Source organism: Numida meleagris, chromosome 2, assembly GCF_002078875.1.
Source record: "Numida meleagris isolate 19003 breed g44 Domestic line chromosome 2, NumMel1.0, whole genome shotgun sequence".
NCBI lineage: Eukaryota > Metazoa > Chordata > Aves > Galliformes > Numididae > Numida > Numida meleagris.
The window spans coordinates 92,939,151-92,957,638 of NC_034410.1; the positions used below are offsets into that span (position 1 = coordinate 92,939,151).

Genomic DNA, 18,488 nt, shown 5'->3' on the forward strand with positions numbered 1-18,488 from the left:
AGAGCCTCCTTTAAATACAGAAAGGCTGCTTTCAGGCCTCGCTGGAGACTTCTCCAGGCTGAACAGCCCCGGCTCCCTCAGCCTGTCATTGTAGGTGAGGTGTTATGTTCTGTGCTACTTATATTTAGAGGGGAAAAAAAAAAAAAAAAAAAAGGGTTGAAAAGAGGCACTGTAGAACATCTATTCCAAAGTAGGTCTAACTTCAAAGATATATGGGGTGTCTCAGGGCCACATTTGCACAAATGTTTCAAGACTACATTTCTTTGATGTTTCTATGTTCTAAATAAAACACTTTAAATTTATTATGAACTTTCCAAAACGTGCTTGCTATTTCCTTTTTTTTTTTCTCTATTGGGTTTTGCAATCCCACTAAATAAACTAAAGAATTTTTCAATTACGATGACATTTTATTGCAAATAAGAATGACCCCTTTATATCATCATTCTAAACATGATAGATCACATATCAACTATATGATCATATAATCATCTATATGATCATATAATTGACCAAGTTAGTCTAAATTTTGTTAACTCAGTCTAATTTACAATAAGAACATTTTGAATTTCACAGGTAAAAATCATGATTTCCTGTTTATTAAATGTGGAAGACAGCTGTATTGTTGTTCCAAAAATTCTTTAAGGATCCTCAGCAACCAAAGAATGAGATAGCGATGAGACTACAAGGCAAGTTGTCGTCTTCATCATTTTATTTCTCTCAGGTGATTTTCATATTTTTTTTTTCTCAGTAGCTAAGCATACTTGTTTACCTGCAGAACGTGTTTTTTTTTTGTTGTTGTTGTTTTTTTTTTCAATTTCAAATACAATCTCTGGATGAGCTTCTGTCACCCAACGGGTTTACTGTCTTTGTGTCTGGCATATGAAAATTGTATTTCATGCTGTCACACTGTCCTTCCAACAGTTCTGTCAGTATACTAATAGGGCACCTTCAGTGTTCCTGTCCCAGTTCCTGGAATCTATGCTAAATCAGATATGGTGTGCATTTCTGGGAAAAAAAAGATCTCTGATCTTGTTTAGTCTTTGAAATTTTAAAAGCTACTTCAAAATCATATGGTAGGAAGATCAGTAGACTTTAAAGAACTGTCTTGCAAATATTGCAGAATGCATCTGGATAGCTGCAGCACTCCCTGTTTTCAGTTTCCTCTTTCCAGCTAACAGAAAAGAAGGGGACTGCTTCACACGCTCCAAAGAACAACATGAAACAGTAGTCAGTCATCTAAATTTCAAAGTACTTTGTTTATCAGTCTGAGTTTAATTTTCTCAGCAGCCTACAGAAAGAACTATTTAGCTTGAGAAAGCAAAGATGTTGCAAGAAATTCAAGCTGAATCATTGCATAAACTATTCCCAATTTTGCTCTTTCTGGAAAAAAAAAAATTGCCTGAAATCTTGCTTAATTAACTTCTAATAAAGAAAGTAAACATGAATGTACAAACTAAGACATCGAACAAACATTTTCATTTGAGAGGACCTATTACTAGGTTATAACATCTTTTGATACCTGAGGGGAGGAAAAAAAATAGATATTCCTAAAGAAAAGTAGATCTTTCTTTTAAGAAGTAATCTTATTACTATATATGTGTTTTGTTTTTTTTTTTAATATCAAGACAACTATACATGGTAATTCAGTGCATAACATCAGATTCTGCTTTCCCAGAAATTTATACAAGTGTGAGTGTAGTAATATGACTGTGGTTATTTTGGAGATAGTATCCAGAATCTGCCCTCAGTAATAGCTAGTTTAATGGACAGCAGGGGTAGTTGTGTGATCTTATCTGAGTGCACAGACTGGCTCATGATTTTCAAATCCATATTACTGATTTTAAAAATATATGTACTTGAGTATCTCGAATCAGTTTAGCAGTCATACTGAATTAATTGTGCTCCCTGCAAACAGAATCACTATATGTTGTTTTTTTCCTGAATTGATTTGTATTTATTATTGTTGTAAAATTATAATTAACTTTAAATGCTATCATCTGTTCTGGGGCCAGAAGACTGAGTACTTTGTCATCTATTCTTGACAAGGATTTAAGTGAACAAATAGAAGAATTAGCATGAAGTTCACTTTGAAAAGTATGGACTTCAGGAACGAAACCCTGCAGATTTCACCAGCTTTCCATAAAATGCATATTTAAACTGGATTCTGTCTGAGATGTGATGAGTTCCCATGTAGTAGGTTTGAAGGATAAAAGGACAGGGTGTACGAGACTGGTTCTCATTACAGTGCAATACCAGTTCAGTATCTCCAACAGCTTAGAAATAACTGAACACTATTTCAAAATAGCACAGTAATGAAAAGATACTTCAATATATTTTGTAATTATATTTTTATAATAGGCAAATTTCACTTCTTGTACAGAAGCAGAACATAATTCATTTATCACATATATGTGCAAGTTATCCAGACCTTGCAGGATATTAATATCTCATTTTAAAGAGGGCTCAACAAGTAATGTCAAATTTAATCCTATCTAAAACCTTACTATGTAGAGTTCATCATGTCTTTGTCTAATAACTATCTAGCAATTACTAAAACAACGCTAACAGAAAAAGTAATAACATTTCAGATGTGGTAGGCAAAACAGATAACTAAGCTTGAGACAAATCAATTACCATGAGCTTCAAAGATATTAGTAAAGGTGCAGGATCACTCCTTCAGTATGAGACAGGTATATCCTTTGCACACTTTGAAAATAAAGCTTGTGTAGTTAAAGAAGCTAATAACCACAGCTTCAAGGACATATTTGTATCTCCACTTTGGGAATTTTTTTACTTTTGTAAAAGTAAAATTTTTTTTTTTTTACTTTTACCCAGAAAATTCACTTTTCTTATCTGTTGAAAAATGTGCTCAGCTGAAGCATGACTGTTCTTTTTCTGACATCAAAGTGAAGGTTAATGCAGAAGAACAAATGAAAATATGTACTGAATATTAATGGAATAATCTTGTGAGTGAAGCTACTTACAAGTGCTGGAAGTATTGAACTTGTATTTCTTATGCCTTCAAAGATGAGAGAAAATACTTATTAAAAAAAAAAAGGAAAAGTGATGTGAAAAATCTATTCATTCAAATTAATCTATATTAATATAGTTTCTATAGTGTATATATACTAATATATTGATATATTAATATAGACTAATATAGATCATATTATTAATGTTGGGATACTCGGAGTGACTTACTCTCTCAGAAACTAATTTTACTTCATTAAAATATCCTTCTAAAGCTAGATATCTTGAAAGATATCTACTCCTTGTACAGTAGCATTTTGATGATCAAGAAAGATATTTTTTCAAAAACATGGTTAATATCAGGTTAATTCTCACATAAGTCTACATGCAATCAATAATATTTCCATGTGAGTTTGACCGAATTCTGATTTCATTGTAGTTACTCAAGCAAAGTACTTAAAATGTATAGTACATTCTGAATATCTTTATGAGGATGGTGGTATTCACATCACTTTCTCAGTTCTGGGCATTTAATACAGACACCCTATTTAGGAGCCTCATGGTGTTTTTAGAGTTGATGGGAACTCTCAAGCTCTGTCACTGAAGAAATCAAACAAGCATCTAGGCTGAGATTTCGATATTAGCTACAATATCATGTTTTAGAGTTTTCAAGAACCATTAAGCAATTGATACTCAGCAACTTCAAATGACACAAGAAAAAAAGATCTGCTCTTCATTACTGTTCTTTTTTATTTAAATTAATAGCAGCTCTTCAGATGGAGAGTATTTATTAAAACTTTCTTTGGCTACATGTACCTCTATGCATATTCAGTTTCTGAGATGAGAATTTCTAAAACACAAAATCATGCTTTAGCTCTTCAGAAATCAGCATGCATCTTTCATTAAAGGTTGTTGGGACTTGCTGATACTCGTTGGTTGAATATTGATTAAAATAAGCATTGGATAACATCACAGTTCAAAGCACTTTCCATTGCAAAAGTGTTCTGTTAGTGTTCTGTTATTTTTTCGATAAGGACGTCTAGGTGAAGTTTCTGACCTAGACCACCATCCCTATGGCCCGCTTCCTACGCTCTCTCTGTGAGAGCCTCTTTTGCTTTATACTGGCTTTTGTCAATACATCTCCTCATTCCATGACTTAGATAACATTTACTGTAGTTATGAAACAGTGGAGAACTATAATAGGGGAGCTGACTTTTTTGCTGCGGAGGTTTATAAGACATTGGAGACAGTCTACCCAGGGTTTCTGAAGAGAATTCCTTCTTCATATGCTACCTCTCAAAGGTATAATGAGGATTTAGAAAGTCAGAAACAGAACAGGGAGTTCTGATGACTAATATTTTCTTTTTTTTTTCCAGTTAAGTACAGCATTTTAGTTTCATGTATCTGAGAACCAGAAGGAACAGATTTATTGGAGCTTTCTTTCCTTAAAGCTTTCATGACTTAAACTAGCATTTTTTTTTTGTGATGTTTGCTAAACATGTAAGATGTTTTACTAAACAAATCAGATTTGTTCTGCTTTCATAACAGTACTTTGTCAACAACACACAGTGTCATTGGAATCTGCTACTTTGAAAAGTGGTTTAGAAATACCTGTGGAGTTTCATAGTGAAATATCTGTCAATAAAAGAATTAGCAGTGATAACATTTAGATGTTTATAAAACCCTCTGCCTTTCAATAAGATGATAGCCAGAAGAAACACCTGTGTGTTAAACAGAACATACATCTGATCAGTTATTTTATAACAATGTTTTCTGCCAGTAGGTTTTGTGTTGCAAATCTGTGACTAGCTGTCAAAAAGCTTCATTAGTGAAATGAATCATGATAGGAGATAAATGATTACCAATATACATAGGTCATCCATGTAGCTTAAAGTAAGGCATGTTTCTGGATCACTATGTTGTCGCATAACTTTTCCTTTTCAGTTCTGATCATTTATAATGCTGTTGCAAAATGCAGTGCTCAGGGTAATGCCTTGATTACTGTCAGCATGGAGAACAATAGGGCTCCTCTTCCATTTGAGGAGTTCTTTTGTAACTCTGCTTAGAGTTTTTTTCCTGCTCTGGAGGCTATGGTCAGAAAGATATCAACTCAGAGTCTGTGACATGAAAAGAGCTCTCTGGCTCTCAATCAATGCGGTGGGTAATCTACACTAGAGAGGTCTATTTGACTTTTCCCAAGTATGCGAACATCTAAGTCTAAGCTGGAATAGGGGACAGGAACCCAATAAAGACATAATCAGAGCTGCAATAGAACCTCCAGAAAAGTATCAATAGGAAAATGATCAACATCAAATAGCAAACATGAGGAAACTTCTATATAAATATACACATTAGGGTTTAGCTTATACTTTTTTAATCTGTGGCAGTACAAAATTTTTCTAGTCTTTTGTTATCAATATAATAGGGTGCTGCAATTTTTTATTTGAAAGACGTATCACTGCAGAAGTATTGTAGTCTACTTTGTTCTGACTAAATTCTCAGGTGTTGCGTTTTCTCCATGAAGAGTATATACAGGCAAGATTGAAGTACTGCAAAGGCTTTTACTTTCACCACTTGGCTGATTCACAACTCAATTTTAATAGATGCTTAATATGCAATTTTTTTTTTGTAAAATTTGTCATTTTCTGTTTTTATTTGTGATGACTGTCACAATAGACTGTGCTAACGAGCCTGTCCCTCCTTTCCTGTAGCTCCCCTTTAGATACTGAAAGGCTGCTATTCAGGTCTCCCCAGAGCCTTCTCCAGGCTGAACAGCCCCAGCTCTGTCAGCCTGTCCTTGCAGGAGAGGTGTTCTATCCCTTGCATCATTTTTGTGGCCCTCCTCTGTATGCACTCCAACAGGTCCATGTCTCTCCTGTACTGAGGACTCCACATCTGGATGCAGTACTCCAGGTGAGGCCCCACCAGCGCAGAATAGAGGGGCACGATCATCTCCCTTGACCTGCTGGCCATGCTTCTTTAGATGCAGCCCAGGATGTACATGTGAAGAAATTAATAGTTTAATGTTCAGCTCAGGTTTTAAATAATATATTTAATTAGTCTAGAGCTACTCTATAAAACCAGGGCAAAACTAATATTGAACAGTAAAAGAAAATTAACAGCTGAGAAAAATGGTGCATCAGGCTGTAGTTACAAATGATATAAAAGCACATGAAGGTAAGAAGGCTGCAAGCTTTGAATTTTGAACCTCGGATGTTTTAATTTTTGTACCTATTACTCTGAGTATTACTGTAAAATACAGTCTCCCATTCTGTCCATTCAGAGCAAGAAGCCTGAGATTTCTGCTGCTTGCAGTTCCTATGACAACACACCCAGATCACTGTTTCTGTAATTTCCTAATCTAGTCAGAAGGTTTTTTTTTTTCCTTTTCTTATTCACCTGTAATATGGTGTCAGAGATTGTTCAGTCCTTAAACTTAGAAATTACAGCATGAACTGGAAATATTAAATGATGTAGCTGCATCATTTCAAGTCTATGGGTGTACAGAGATATCAATATCAAACTAGTCTTGTATTGACCGTACGCTGCTTTGGTCACTTCCAGTGAGCATTAAGGAAGATGCGTTGACTCAATGGATATTAGATTATTTGTTATTTCTCTAAAAAATTGAATTAATGTTGCTCAGTTGTGGCTGGCTGATACCTCAGAGTTGAGATTTTGGCTGAATTTACTATTCTCAATATAAGATGCTAGAATGTTAACACCTGTCATGATAAAACCATCATTAATTAATCAGAATATACAGTCTCTTAGCAACAGATAAATAAATGATTAAAAAAGTCATACCAGTAGGGTCTCTGTAATTTATTTTTTCCTGGGAAAGGACAGAGATAGCTCACCAATACTCTCTTCACAATAGAACAAAGTTGTCTTTGCATTAAAAATAGCTTTACTGCTGAAAACTGACATTGTAGCATTTTGGTAAGCAGTTTTGCAACCTAGTTACTTGGTTTTAGATCTATTTTGATAGCGTAATAAAGTGTATAATATAATTAACAGGTGATGACATTTGTTTCTTTATGCATTTGTTTCTTTATACAAATTTCTTGCAGTCAGGACCTCAATTTTAAGAGCTTCATCCACCTTCCTTTTTTAGGAACAGCACAAGTTTTTGTCAGCAGCTGGTGGAACTGTATGCACATTTTTGGTTTGTTTCTTACAGTAAAAAATTTTACCATACTGTTGTAGAATAAAACTTTCCAATGCATTTAGTCTTGTGGGTCACAACCTTGAAAGTCCTATTTAGTTACAGATCATTTTTTTTAATCCACTTTGTTTTCCACTCTGTCTATTGTACTACCTTGCCGCACTCAAAATTTTCTCCATACTATTGATGCTTCCAGTCCTTTAGTCCTTTTTCCTCCTTTGCATTTTTTGTCAGTTTTTCCATCAGACGCTAGATGACGTAAGCTCTACAAAAAAATAATAAAAAAACAACAAAAAACTATCAGAGATCAATAACTTTTTTCTTTTTGTTTTCCTGTAATAAACATATTACAGATTTGTCTTCCTATCTAGCTTACAACATAACTGTGGTGCTTCATAGCTAGTTTTTATTGCATGCTTCTATTTCAGGTTCTATTTTCATTTTTACTACTGAATTCTGAGTTCTTGGCTTCAGGAGGAAATGAAGACTGAGTTGATATATATGCCACCTCTGGCATAAATAGCATCACTGTGTTAGGTACTGCTTTCTGATTGTCCAAAGATTAATTACGAATTGCAGAGAAATTGAAGTTACCTTCTAATTGGAGCTATATTTTCTGATCTCGTATTAAGAATGCAGTGTGCTTCCTACTACCTAAACTGTACTATGGGAGTATCTCTATTTCCAACTTTTAAAAATACAACAAATGTTATTATTTTACACCTCATCTAGGCCAGAGACTACCTGCATTAATTTTTCATTTGTAGGAATTTGCTTTCTCTGTTACTATTTTTTACTGTCTGTTAGTTACTTCTAAGATTCTGCTACACTCTCTGCCTTTAAAAGGTTTCTGAGTGCTGCTTTTAGAAAGCATCTAAATTCCAGTTGTCTTTGTAATTTACATATCACACATTTCCTTGTTATCTGTTACAGCCTCATCTTGAGTTATTATGATGCTCTATCACTTTTGCCTTAGTCATAGCACAGCATGTTGTGAATCTGTGTTGTCAGTATGTCAGTTATTGAGAAAGAAAGATATTATTTGAAACTCCTTGGTTTTACTAAATGAAAAAGAACTATGACTAAGTTATGGTTCACTTTTTATACATATCTTTGTTAACTTAAAAGCTATTACTAAAGAATGACAATTTGGATTTATCAGGACAGTTATCCTCTACTTTGGTATATTCAGTTTTCTAGTGTTTTAATTAACAGCATGTAGGAGAATGTGTGCTCAAGAATGCATCATAAAAGACACCTTACATGTTCTAATAACACCTGTAGATATCTAAAAAGCTCATTATGTTACAGGCATCAGAGCAGTTTCATTTTACTCTTTCTAAATTCTAAAATAGTCCAGAGATGTTGTCTGACTGAACTCTCTAGCTTCTTGTTTATATTCTCTTGAAGCTTCTCTAGGCACTTGAGGTTGTCTTTAGACTCACTGCCAGCAAAGCAAACTCAGCTAACTTTAGACGCACTTGCAACCAATTTTGTGTTCTGTGTTAGATTCACTTTATGATGTCTACACTTCGAAGACATGCAGCAGTACCTTTTAATATGAAATTTTGCATCTACATTGCTCAAGGATAGCCATTTCTGGAATGCACCAGTCAGCATGCATTACACTGGGAACACACCCAATTATGGGTGAGCCAGCAGTGTGCCCAGCTGGCCAAGAAGGCCGATAGTATACTGGCTTGTATCAGGGATGGTGTGGTGAGCAGGACTAGGGAAATAATCCTGCCCCTGTAACTTGGCACTGGTGAGACCCCAACTCGAGTACTGTGTTCTGTTTTGGGCACCTCAATACAGAAAGGACATAGAGGTACTGGAGCAGGTCCAAAGAAGGGCAACAAGGCTTGTGAGGGGCTTGGAGAATATGCCTTATAAGGAGCGACTGAAGGAACTGGGGCTGGTTAGTCTGGGGAAGAGGAGACTGAGGGGAGACCTCGCTGCTCTCTTCAAATACCTGAAAGGTGATTGCAGTGAGAGTGGGGTTGGTCTCTTCTCCCTGGTGACAGGACAAGGGGAAATGACCTCAAGTTGCGCCGGGGAGGTTTAGGTTGGATATCAGGAAAAACTTCTTTCCAGAAAGGGTTGTTAAGCACTGGAACAGGCTCCCCAGGGAGGTGGTTGAGTCACTGTCCCTGAATGTGTTTAGAAACCATTTGGATGTGGTGCTCAGGGACATGATTTAGTGGTGGGTTGTATGAGTTAGGGTAGTATGGTTAGGTTGCAGTTGGACTTGATGGTCTTGAAGGTCTTTTCCAACCTGAGCAATTCTATGATTCTATGCCTGCTTTCATTAAATTTTCAATGCTCACACAAAATACTGTAATGAAGTGGTGTATGGGAACTGCTGAGTCATGGCCTGAACCACTGATTGAGCACCTGGAGGAAAGACCCAGTCAGCCCTGGGAGCACAGGTGAAGGCAATTCACCTGTGCAACCAGAAGGGGTGGAGCCTGGCTCCACCCCTCTTAGGCCTCATTTAAGGGCTGACTGCCCCTGAGGAAGGATCTCTGCCTGGAGATCCTTCCTTGGTGGGAGCCTTTTCCTGCGAGCCCCAAATCTTCCGATCCGGGTGAGCGCTGTATTTTCCTTCCACCTTTTGTAACGCTGTTTCCATTGCGTTAGTCCTGCTTATCGCTACAAGTGGCTAATATACAAACTGAGTGGAATGGAATTGGCATCTGCAGGATTTATGAACCAGTCATAGGCCTTTCTGGCCACCTACTCCTCCTCTTGTGATGGAGAAAAAGCAGATTCCATGAGACAACATCTGATATACTGCTGACTGCTCTGATGCTCCTGACTTGTTTTGTTCATTGTGCTCAGGGGAGCTGTGTCTTATTCCTCTAGATGGAATTAGATGAGCTACTGCTGCATGTCTGCATTTTTCATTCTGGTAGAAATATTGATCCAGAACTTGTATGATATGGAAATTAATTCCAGAGCTACAAGTCTGCAAGTCACAATGGATTGCTTTAGCAGTAATGTCTTCAGAAGGACATTTTGGAGCTTAAAAGGATACTGACTTAAAATAAGACCACACAGCATAATATACTTGCTACAGCCATCAGTAGATCTGGATACAGAGGGTGACTGGGCTTCTATGGCAAGGTTTTGGTAGCACAAGAACTGCGGGGCAGCCTCTGTGATCAGAGTCCAGTGCTGCCCCATGTCAGATCAGAGCTCCAACTGCTGCAAAAGGGACCCACTGCTGTCACAGCTGAGCTGTGAGCAACGCTGGGTGTGCCATGGGAGAGCAGATTTAAGGAAGAGAGAAACTCCTACACAGTAGCAACTGGGAGAGAGGGGTGAGAGAACAGCCCTGCAGGCACCAAGGTCAGTGCGGAAGGAGGGCAGGAGGAGCTCCAGGCACACAGCAGCAGCTCCCTGCAGCCCAGGAGAGGCCCACAGAGGAACAGGCTGTCCCCCTGCAGCCCGTGAGCACCGTGTGGAGCGGATCTCCCTGTGCAGCCACGGAGGAGCCTGCAGGGCAGCAGTGGGTGAGGCCTGAAGGAGGCACAGCCTGTGGGTACTGCTGCAGGAGCAGCCTGGGCTGGAGCTACCACCTGTGGGAACCCGTGTGGAGCAATGCCTGAAGGGTGGGCCCCATGGTACAGAGCTCTGTTGGAGCAGTGCTGGGAGAGCTGCAGCCCGTGGGAAGCCCACTGGGGATCAGTTCAGGAAGGATGGTATGCTGTGGGAGGGACTCACATGGAACAGAGGCAGAGAGTGATCAGGGAGGAGTGGCAGAGATGAAGCATTATGAACTGATTGCTTGTGTTCCCTTATTGTGGTAGTCTTGCAGCTCACATCTCCTAGTAGCTGTTACTTTTCCATACGCTTAGCTTCCTAAATGAATAATTCCCTCCGATTTTTCTATCCCCCTGATCTTGCAGCACCAGGTTTGGCCAACAAATGCCTGCTGTTTCCTTGGATTTTCTGTCAAATCCATTCACTAGCAAGACAGTAAACAAATGGTTATCATAGAATCATAGAATGGCTTAGGTTGGCAGGGACCCTAAAGATCATAAAGCTCCAAACCCCTGTTGCAGGCAGGGCTGCCACCCACTAGATAAGGCTGCCCAGGGCAGCTGCCCAAGTGAGACACATCTTATGTCCGTAGAGAGTCAATAATGAGTTCAGTTAAATCACATAAATATATGCTATTTTTGTAGAAACATAATAATATGAAGCAAAAGCCATTTGAGGGCACTTCAGGATGTACACCCTACACTTCTGGCTCTTGATTTCAGTTTGGTTGTTACACACTGAGTTCCTCACATCCACAGGAAGAGCATCAAGTTCTGTGGGGGTCGAGTTATTTACTCAAGATAATTGCAAGACCCCAGGATCCATATTTCTATGAATTTTGTCTATAGACTTCAAAAGCTTTTGACTTACCTCTGCTCTGTGGAGCAGAGGTGAAGGACAGAGCTCCTCCGCTGAGAGGCACTACATACCTTATCCCCCACATTGCTCAGGAACCAGGACTGCCTTCCTGTTGGCCTCATGGACAGGCTGAATTACTGCATCACACCCAGCAGAGGCACAGTTCCATAGATGAAGACAGAAAAGCAGCAGATGGGTACTAACAGAACATTTTTAATAGTGCCATTCCAACCCTGCCTTCAGCCCCCACCCGGGGGGCACTGCTGAGGCAAGTTGTGCTGGACAAAGCCCCTGAAATGGCTGAGGGGCAGGGAGAGTCCTGGATTCAGCTGTAGAGGTGCTAACACCACAACTGTGAGTGGCTCCTGCTGAGTGATTCGAGCGGGGCACCTGGGTGCGATGGAGCCATTGCCATGATGGGTGGCAGCAGGGGTTGGGCCAAGAGCAGCACCACCATTGGTCAGAGACTGTTCCAAACCCTGTGACATAACAAAGATGTTATAAAGCTGTGGCAGGGGCAGGTGTGAGGCCTTGTGCTGGTGGTGGGCAGTGTTCAGTGAGCAGTGGAATTTATGGCATGTGTTGGTCAGTGAGTGGTGAGTAGTTGCGTTGCGGCTGCTGTTGTGTTTTTTGATGCCATTTTCTTCTACTGTTATGGTATTAAGCTCTTATCTCAATCCATGGGTTTTACTGCATTTCCAGTTGGCTCCCTCATCCTACCTGGGGAGACTGAGCAGCTGTGGGAGAGTGGATCGTATGAAACAAATGGAGTTCAACAGTGGTTGAGTAATTATATTTTAATTAAAACATTTGCTTGAACAAATGTATATTCAATAGAATATATTAAAGATCCATTTGTTTATAGGTAATACTACAAAAGGAAAATAATTGTGCATATAGAAAGTGAGAATACATAAACTAGATAGTTTTGGAGACAAAAAGTGAAAGATTCTCATATGATTAGAATTACAATATTTAAACAAAACATGAGGAGAAAAGACTTATACTCTGTTTAACTAGAAAATTGACCACATAGCTGCAAACAGTCACTGCAAGTGATAAATAACATTGCTGTATATATGAAATCTTAGGAGAGTATATCATGGAACTGTTGAACATGCAGAATGCTTTTCATGATGTTTTCATAACAGTAAGTCCTTCCTGTTTTGAATGATGAGGTTTCAAAAAATAAATAGTCATGGTTTTATCATATTTTTAAAATAATTTATGATTTACACATTTACGTTTTTCTTAATTAGCAAGAAGATCTAATATTTAGACACAATGTCCTTCAAAATATGCGCAATGTAGCTTAGAGGAAATTTTTTGAAGCTTTTGTGTGCTTGTGAGCTGTTTACTCCGGTATTCTGTTGTTGATATTCATGCATTGTGTTTAGTAGGCGTTCTTTGTGTGGAGAAGTGATTGTCTTAATATATGATGATAACAAATGATGTTTCTATGATCCATAATTTATGCAACCTGAAACTTTCCTGACCTACTATATTTTCTGAAATGCCAAGATGTCATCCAGAGAAGAATTACTGCTACAGTAGGGAGAAGCCATTTTCTGAATTGTAAGGATATTCTGAAATAGCAAGCAATTAAATGTATTGTAAAAGAAACAAGAAATCTAGGAGACATTTGGTAAATTTAGAAAAATCAAAAGAAACCATTGCTTGCTTTCTTTCATACACTGGAAAACATGTATTTTCAATTTGGGTATTTCATGATAATTGAACCTTAACTGTGTTTCCCATCTGGTTACATGCTGGATCAATTCTTCACAAAATGACAGGTATCTGAGACTCCTGAAAAAACGTATGGTAATAAAACTGAAAACATGATCATCGTAACTTATCATGGTATTTGACTTTTACTCTTGGACTGGATTGTTTTTGCTCTCTGTGTAGATATTTTTTCCTCTTTCAATATCAGTCTACAGCAGGGAGTTCTGGAGTTCAATCTGTGTGGTAGCAGATGAAGTTAACAGCAATTGCAGCAGACAGCGTACTGACAAATGTGTTCGTGTGATAAGAAGGCTTTTAATAACGGAGTTCCCTTTATATAGGTCTGAACATAGTGCTGGCAGATAGAAACATATGCCTAAACATAGCTTATTTTTCCATTCTATAATTTCATCTATCTTATGAAATACGTAGGTTGCTCTGAAAGTAATGCCTCCTATTTATTTCCATGAAAACTACAACAGATATGTAACAATAACTCTGCTGCTATCTGTCACACAGCAGCAAAATGTAACAGAATAATGACAGGAAGGTTCAACCTCTACTGCCATACCACCACCATCTGCCTCTGATATAATCGGCCAACTTAATAGGAGGCATTACTTTTGGAGCAGCCCTCATATTTATTAGACCAAAGTATACTAAGCATTCTGACTCTGCTGTTAATATGAATTGTAATCCTGCCCAATTCCTTCTCGTGTGTATAGATACCACTGAGGGGAGCTCTATTTTTCATTTCATGTGTTCGCTTGTCTCTATATATCTGTGGTGAATGCTATGGAATTTAAATTATGGACATTATCTCCTGAATGTTTAGTGAAAGGTTTAAATCTAGACAGCATGCCAGAAGCGTCATTTCTCTTTCCCCTGGTAGAGAGGCAATTTTTCACTTTAGTGATGAGGAAAATGGATGTTTCTGGCCATGGATAAGAACATAACATGAATAGGATCTGAAAATGCACAGGTCATGTTATAATCTGAACAAAATTGTACACTGCTGAAATATTACTGGCAAGCACTGTGACAGGTTGCTCTAGATCATTAACACACAGCCACACTGCTGAGCTATTTTACTGAGATAAGCATGTGATGAATGTTAATATTGAAAATCTAGCTCAAAAACATCCTTTCTTGTGAGACAGATCTTATTGCTGAGTTTCACCTAGGCCTTTGTTTCATGATATTTAAAGTACTCTCCTTAAATCTTCGGGACCTGATTATTTAGGGGCAAATCAGCCTAATGACTTGGCTAGAATAATTTGGAGGTGCCATTTTCCATGAGCTGAGCCTTTGGCTTAGAGTTATCTTTGCTTAGATTGTTTGTGGGAATACAAGAGAAGATTAAGATACTGTAGGATTTTTTTTCAGGGTGTTATTCTCTAAAAATAGTGCAATACCTACACTGCCTTTGTGGACAGCACTTGACAAAGTGCATTTCTTCTTATTAGTTGGTTCTTTATGTACACACTACCTGATATTACTCCTCTTGGAACAGACTTGCATCTGCAGAACACTCATCTGTCACTGCTGTGGTTCAGAGGCAATTTTTTTCTTCCAAATTTCATTCCATAAAATAATTAGATGCTTGAGTTGTTTACCAAATGCTTCTTTACTGCACAGCATCATATATCTGGCCTTGTGTATTCTTGTTCCTCTTAGTTTCTTTTAGTTTTCTGATTTTTCTCATCTATTATTACAGCAAGATTGACTGAAACTGAGTGGCAGCTTTGGAGATAACCAAGTCATTACCAATGAGATAACTGGTGTAAAACATTAGCGAAATCTACATGATGAATTGAAATTTAGTATAAATCTCAAATAAGTTCATCTACAAACTTTTGAAGACCTCAGAATTAGAAAACAAAACAAATGAGAAATCAGTAGAATATGTTTTTTGCAGTTATTTTTTGGTTCCATTCAAATGACGGTGACCTTTTTAAAAAGTTTCCAGCAGCTGTTGCAAATGATCTTTAAGGAACATCTAGGAAAAAATAAGTGTAAAGGAAGTGTAAAGTAAAAAAAAAAAAAAAACCAAAAAAACAAAACAAAAAAAAACTTTGAGATGTGGAAAGATCAATCATAGTCAAAACCCAAGCTAATTCTTGTAACTGTATCATATTGACTGCTTTAAACAAATTTTTTTGTTGTTGTACGGCAAAAGAGGGTGATGATAGTGCCTTCTAATGGGACACAAGCACTACAGAGTGATAGCAGGTAACAAAGAAGAAAGTTTTCTTGCCCACTTCCAATAACCAGCAACAGCTCAAGAGGAGTATAATCTCTATCCAGAGAAATGCTGTGCACTCAGATGCTAACCCTTAAATGAGGGGTGAGAAGGGGTGTATCCAGGCTCCACCCCCGCCTCTGGTCACCCAGGTGCATTGCTTGCACCTGAGCTCCCTGGATTAGCCATGCCTTCTCACCTGGTGCTCAACCATTGGTTCAGGCCGTGACCTGCCAATTCCACTGCATTTGTCTGAGTTTTTTCTAATGAACTCTCACTAATAATGAAAAAAGATGGCTATGGGCAGCAAAAATAGTGACACTTTAAATGGATTCAAAGTCTGGAATTCTAAAATAAACAGAGCACAGATAGCAGTACACTCAACATTTTTTTAATAGTCTAATGAAAATTGATTCAATTTTACACTTTTAAAATACAAATATTAAAAAGCTCTTTTGAAAAACTATTATTTTAGAACTAACAAAAATTTTATGTAAAGGATTCTATGTGTGCTGTAACAACGAGGGACAGGGAAGGAGGCTGCAGCTGAATGACAGGCTGTCTTACAGAAGACGGTATCGTCACTTACCATTCTATCTCTTTCCTGACTTGAAAAAAAAAAGTCATCTTCTCTAAAACAATTTTCAATTAGTTTTTCTTTCATTTTATCTTATTGGAACTTAAAAAATACAAGATCACGACAAAACTCCAGATATACTTTGTGCATTTGAAGAACTTAATTTGCACTGTCAAAATTGTTTGTTGCTGTGTAGTGGGTTAGGCTGGGATGGAGTTAATTTTTCTCATAACAGCCTGTACAGTGCTGCAGTTTGAATCTGTGACTAACACAGTGTTGATAACGCTGACGTTTTGGCTCTTGATGAACAGTGCTTGTGGATCATCAAGGTTTTCCTTCCTGTTTTAATTTTTTCAGCTCTGTCCCATCAGTGAGTAGGCTGGAGGTGTGCTTCCGTGACAGCTGACTTGAACTGGCAAAATGGGTATTCTGTACTGTATGGTGTTGTGCTTGGTGATGAAAGCTTGGGCAAAGCGGAAACATTCATGCCTGTAGCATTTGTCTTCCCAAGCAACTATATTGTCAATAAAATCTTTCTCTGTTTCTATGGTTGTTTTTTTTTTAAGAATAATTAATATTTTCTTTTTTTTCTCCCAAAAGACCTTTTAACTCCTCTTGGTAAAAATAAAGTGTTTGACTTTCTTTTTAGTGGTCTTCCACTTTACAAAGGTATTTGTAAGAATTTCTTTGTCTGAGTGCTACTTACAGATGATATAGAAGATCTGAGTTTGGAACAGGGCTCTAGAGATCTAGACCAATCACCCTGTTTAGATGGAAGTCAGCTTGAACAGTCTGCTCAAGGTTGTATCCAGTCAATTTTGATTATCTCCAGGGATGGAGATGCCACGACCTCTGTGGCCAGCCTGTTCTAGTATTTGACTGCCCTTGGAGTGAATAGTCTCTTCTTATCTTTAAACAGAAATTCCTGTATTCCAGTTTATATTTATTGCTGCCTCTCTCATGATTGGACCTGTCTCCCTTTTCTTTACTGCCTACAGACAGGTATTATATGCAGTGATGAGATCCCTACTGAGCCTTCCAGCATCCATGCTGACGGGTTTTTCATAGCCTCTCCTTATATGACAGATGCTCCCATCTCTTAATCTTTCATGATCTAGCTAGCTAGAAGCAAATATAAATAAATTTGCAACCAGTACAAGAGAAACAAGATAATCTTATTCTGCATCATGTTTTCAGCATCCATAATGAAAATGTTTTCAGTGATCACTCCCAGAATAACATGGTCAACATTTACAGGATGTAATGAATACTTTCTACATTTTCTACAAGTAAGTGTCTCATTCCAAAGTAAATGACAATATTACCACATATCTCAAAAATAGGAATTCCCATTATTTCTGTGGTTAAAGGAAATAAGTTAGTATTTGTGTCTTAATTATTATCTGAATGAGTGTAAACTCAATATATCTTGTTTGTTTGTTTTGTTTGAAGCCAATATTTTATGATGAAATTAAAAATAAGATGGAAAATCTTAATCTCAAAAGGACGAAGACATTTGAGTTCAAAGGTATGGTAGTTTTCCCAAAACAATTACTTACAATGGACATTGTATTTACCTGTGAAAAGTATTGGAAGAAATACGAAGATAGAAGTTCAATTTATGCTCAATATGTGCAGAAATCAGTATGTCGGGCTGAATACATATGCACAGTTTGTTTCTTCCACTGAAATGACAGAGTAAGATGCATACTTCTATCTCACCAGACCCAAAAACATAATTTTCCAGTTGAAAAGTTTGGGGAATATATTGTTTACATCAAGTTTATAGTAAAATGCCTGCTGCAGGAGTTGTATCTAACATCACGGCCCTTCAGTTCTTACTTTTTTCACCATATTGGTCTTAGTCGTCCACATTTTAAACATAACATTTTATTTTGCATTTAGTGAGTGAGATTTAATGTCCTCCTCTAAACATGAGGAGTGCTAATGAAACAACAAATCAATTTATTGGCTTCCTTGGGTGCTGGAACATAAAATGCCAAAGGTGATAATGTCCTTGGAAAATGTCTACGGACCTCATGGCTGACAAAGTGCAATAATTTCTCTTTCAGTTCCTTACCACAAATTAATCACTCAGTTTCTCTCCTAATGTTTTATTCAGTGTCAGATTTTTTACATTAAGCTATGCTTTCAGCCCTCTGAAGATTTTCCAGATATGTCAGTGTAGATATTTGTCCATTCATAAGACAATCTTTTTTATCATTTTAGCATTTGTACAAAAAGTCTTAGTAATAAGAGAATAAGAAAAAAAGCAATCAGTTTGCACAAAATCGATTATAAACTCACATAGAATAATGCTGACAGTAAAATCTGACAATTGTAGAGAGTAGGAAGTTGCCTCTTACTAAAAATCCATGCTTTTCTACTCAATGCTTTTC

The 18,488-nt window shown here is 37.5% G+C and overlaps 1 long non-coding RNA gene across 1 annotated transcript in view; it reads left to right on the plus strand.

The window, feature by feature from the left end:
• LOC110394128 overlaps positions 1 to 18,488 on the plus strand; it is a 104,663-nt gene that overhangs the window by 12,678 nt on the left and 73,497 nt on the right. The window contains exon 5 of the long non-coding RNA XR_002435374.1: positions 574 to 721. This is a non-coding gene — a long non-coding RNA (uncharacterized LOC110394128). The remainder of the gene's footprint in view (positions 1 to 573; positions 722 to 18,488) is intronic.